Below are 4,574 nucleotides of genomic sequence, written 5' to 3'. Positions count from 1 at the left end.
TGTTTACTAGTAGTTTCAATTACCCATATGTTGAAATTTTCCTATAATCGATCACATCCTGAGAATTCTTCTTTGTATTGCTAGTTTAGTTTTTTTGTGACTTTGTTGCAGTTTATAATTGCAAATAACCCACCCCCCATCTGATATTCGTGTCACCCATTTTGATTTGGTTTATGTATTTTCGATAAATTCTTTCCTATACCTAATTAGATCATATTTGTACTTGTTAATTGAATCTGAACAAGTACCGTTCCCTTTAGGATTCGACCCCAACTCAATTGTTGGGTTTTATACTGTTTAACAATCGTTTGCATCTAGAATTTGATGAGCTGCGTTTGAAACGTTAATCAATGACTCCCAACAGTTGTCCAAAAAAATTCCACAAATGTTTTGCAGGCTCACTTAACTATCAATGAAGATGAGCTTGATAGTTTCTAGAATAGTTACAGTACAACATAGGCTGTCAAGAGGGCTTCCATTTCCAACCCGACATATAACATCACTAAAGAGTGAGTCTCCAAGACAAGAAAGACGTTTTAATTGGATACTTTTTTTCCAATTTTTTGTCCACATATGATCTGGCACTCTAGTTTCCTTATGCAATTCCAAACTGAATTATACACCATCACTAGTAGCAGGGGTAGAGTCACCTTGTTGTCAAGGGGGTTCATCTAGCAGAAAATTATACCATATACATGACTAAAATAATTTATATATATATATATATATAATAGATGTAGAACACCTTTCAGCTAGTCCGTGTGTCCACTTCTTCAGAATTTGAACACCCTTAACGAAAATTTTGGCTTTGTCACTAACAAGTAGCCTCTAAATCAACATATCAGTTCTTCTACTGGAATCAATTTTTATATTGGTCATATGTTGAACCAGCAACTGTGAAAACACAATTTGAAGTCTATTCTCATCTCTAACCTAACCTGTTGATAAAGTTTTTCACTTGAATCTTGATCGAGTAACTAGTTAGGAGTGCAAGTTGCTAAAGATCCTTAGCCTGTCTAGTTGTCCCACCAACTATTATTCACTAGCAGAGAAATTCACAATCAACCAGGAAAAAAGCTTACTGTGAATTGCAATGGAAAACGAGAAGTTTTTGTTAAGGCATATTGTACCATAGATATACTAAAAGATATGGCATTTAAATTCTAAAGCATGATTTTGACTGATTTTTCTAGAAAGTATATTTCATGAAATACTGATGATGAATACAAACTAGGGTTCTGAGTTCTATACATGGGATTACATTAATTCTTCAAAAAAAACAAAAATAGGTAATCAATACATTGGAACAATATTATCTAACTTCAATGGATTCCCAAGGTTTTGGAAACCCTAGGTCTAAATAATTTATGAGAACTTTGAGGACTTGACTGAATTCTAGGGACCTAATGGGTGAAAGGAACCCACTAGTGAAATCCCACATACCTAGTGACGAAGTCTAGGAAGAAATTCTTCGGATTTTGGGGCTAATGTTTGAAGAACACTCCTGCTTGTTTTTGGGAGAAGCTGTTGACTTTTCTTATTCTTATTGCTCTAAGTTGGCTTATTTTTTTAGAATGAGAGTTCTCAGTATTATCTGACTAGATTATTCGGCTTATACTAAGTAAAAAACATAGTTTAGGCATGAAACAACATATTTTAAGTGCTCAATGCATATGGGAAAAGACCAATGAGACCTTGACTTAAATGTTGTTGAAGTGGCATCAAGACAGGCTTCACGGGTCGTTATGATGACGAAAGCCCGTCTAGCAGGTTGTGAAGATGCCCGGCCTTATAGGTTTTCACTAAAATGGGCATAAAGTCTTATTCCTAGCTTGTATTTAATCAAAATTGGTGGCCTTTGAAGAGGAATCAGAGATCTTTAATTTGATTGGTCATGGGCCACCTAATTCATTTTGTACTAAAACATATTATTGTTTAAAGTTGACCCTAAACCCTAAATCTAGCAAGTCCCCTTCACGGACGACTTCACAGATTGTGTGGAGCATCACAGACCGTTTAGATGTTTGTGGTGCTTCCCGTGATTTTGGGGTGAAACCTAACTTAAAAGTTGACGAAATGACTTCAAGACAGGCTTCACGGGTTTTCTAATGCACCATGGCCCATCAAGTGGGTCTTGAAGATTCCCTGCCCGACAAGGCTTTCCTAAAATGAGCATAACATTTTACTCTTGGTTCAAAATTAATCATACTTGTTGGCGTTGACAAGAGGACTCAAAGACCTTTAATTTGATAGGTTTTGGGACATGTAAATCATTTTGTGCTGAAAGATAGGATCGTTTGAAGTTGACCCAAACCTTACAGTCTGTCAAGCCTCTTTCGTGAGCCCATTTCACGGCTCATGTAAAGCTTCACGGACCGTCTAGTGGTCTGTGGTCCTTCACAGTAGCAATGGTGGTTCTGTGTCCCCCTCACGGGCCACTTCACGGCTCGTGTGGAGCTCCACAAACCGTTTAGTGGTCTGTGGTCTTTCACCTTTTGTTGGGTGCACAACCACGAGCAGGGTGACAGGTCATGTTCCTCTTCACGGCCCATGGACCCCCTCCATTGTTTTCCCTTCTCTCTTGTTCAATCTTACTTGTAATTTTTGAGGTGTTACAATATCTCTCCCTTGGGGTCATTCGCCCTCAAATGAAGTCTAAATAAGCTGAGTTTGGACGAAAGAGCTGAAATCCCTACCAACTAAATACTAGAAACTTATATCTAATTGAACTGAGTTAGATGAACATGCAAATATGTTGAAATGAAAGGATAAATGAGGGAACAAGATACTCATACTAAATTACACAAGAGTAAATTGAGAGATTGGATGAGAACTATTACCTCAAGCTGAAATGGAATTGGAAGGAACGAGGTAAGGATACTTGGCATCATGTCTACTTCTACTTCCCAAGTAACTCCTTCTACGGACTGACTCCTCCCATAAAATTTACTGAAACGACTTCCTTATTTCTCAACCTATGATCTTGACGGTCAAGAATCTCAACTGGCACCTCTTCATAAGTGACAATATCTTTCACAGCCACACTCTCTAATGGTACTATCGATGTCGGATAACCCACACACTTTTTCAACAAGGAAATGTGAAAGACTGGATGAACCGTTGCTAGTTCTATTGGCAAGTCTAACTCATAAGCCACATTACCAACCTTTTACAAGATTTTGTAAGGACCTATATACCTTAGACTGAGCTTCCTTTATTGCCAAATATCATCATCCCTCTCATGGGTGAGATTTTTAGGAATACCCAATCATTGATTTGAAACTCCAAATAATTTCTTATCGTATCTGGATAGGACTTCTAACCACTTTGAGGTATTTTTAGTTTATCTCTGATAAGTTGAACTTCTCCATAGCCTCATGAACTATATCTTGCCAAATCAAGGTTGTTTTACCTAATTCGAACTAACCAACGGAAGATATGCATGTACGCCCATATAGTGCCTTATAAGGGGTCATCTGAATACTGGAATTGAAGAATTTATTATAAGAGAACTCTATGAAAGGTATGTGATCATCCCAACTACCCTTGAAATCGATCACACAAGTTCTCAACATGTTCTCTAAGGCCTGAATGGTACATTATGCCTGACAATCCATTTGTGGATGAAATGTTGTACTGAGATTTAACTGAGTACCAAGACCTTTCTAAAATGACTTCCAGAAAATGGGATGTAAACTGAGGACCTTTATTGAGATGATAGACAAGGGAACCCCATGCAACCTCCCTATCTCATTGATGTAGAGTCAAACATAGTCCTCCGTTTAATCTGTAGTCTTGATAGCGAAGAAGTGAGTTGACTTAGTAATTCTGTCCACTATCACCCAAATAGAGCCATTTTGTCTGCGAGTACTAGGTAAACCCGTAATGAATTCCATGTTTATCACTTACCAATTCCACGTGGGAAAGGTAATCTCTTGAGTCACACCTCCTAGTCTCTGATGTTCTACTTTGACCTGCTAAAACTTAGGACACTTAGCCATGAAATCTGCGAAGTCCCTCTTCATATCTTTTCACTAATATACTTCATGTAGATCACGATACATCTTATTGGCACCCAAATGAATAAAATATCTAGAATTATGGGCTTCTATAAAGATCTACTGCCTTAACTCACCCAGATTTGGAACACATAAGCGACCCTAGTAACGAAGTACATCATCTCCCCCTTGGGAGAAAACCTCAACTTCTTATTGTTGTACTGCACCTTTCAACTGAAGTAATAAAGGATTGCTATCCTGTTTTTCCTTAAACTCAGTTACCAATGAAGATTCTAATCAGTTTTGAACTATCACACCACCATTTGATGTGTTTGTAAGGAAACTCCTAAGCGAGAAAGCTGGTGAACATCATTTCTTTTCCTCCTCAACATGTGCTACACTACCCATGGATAGTCTATGAGGGCGTCAGCAACTACATTGGCCTCACCTTGATGGTATAACACATTAATGTCATTGTCCTTAAGGAATTCAAGTCATCTTCTCTTACGAAGATTCAACTTTTTCTAGGTGAACTCATACTGGAGGATCTTTTGATCTATGAACACACCAACATGA

This window comes from Solanum verrucosum, unplaced genomic scaffold (genome assembly GCF_900185275.1).
Source record: "Solanum verrucosum unplaced genomic scaffold, falcon-dt-bn FXZP01000065.1, whole genome shotgun sequence".
NCBI classification, from domain to species: Eukaryota; Viridiplantae; Streptophyta; class Magnoliopsida; order Solanales; family Solanaceae; genus Solanum; species Solanum verrucosum.
The sequence above is the reverse complement of the archived record's forward strand: the minus strand, read 5'-3'. Positions refer to the sequence as shown.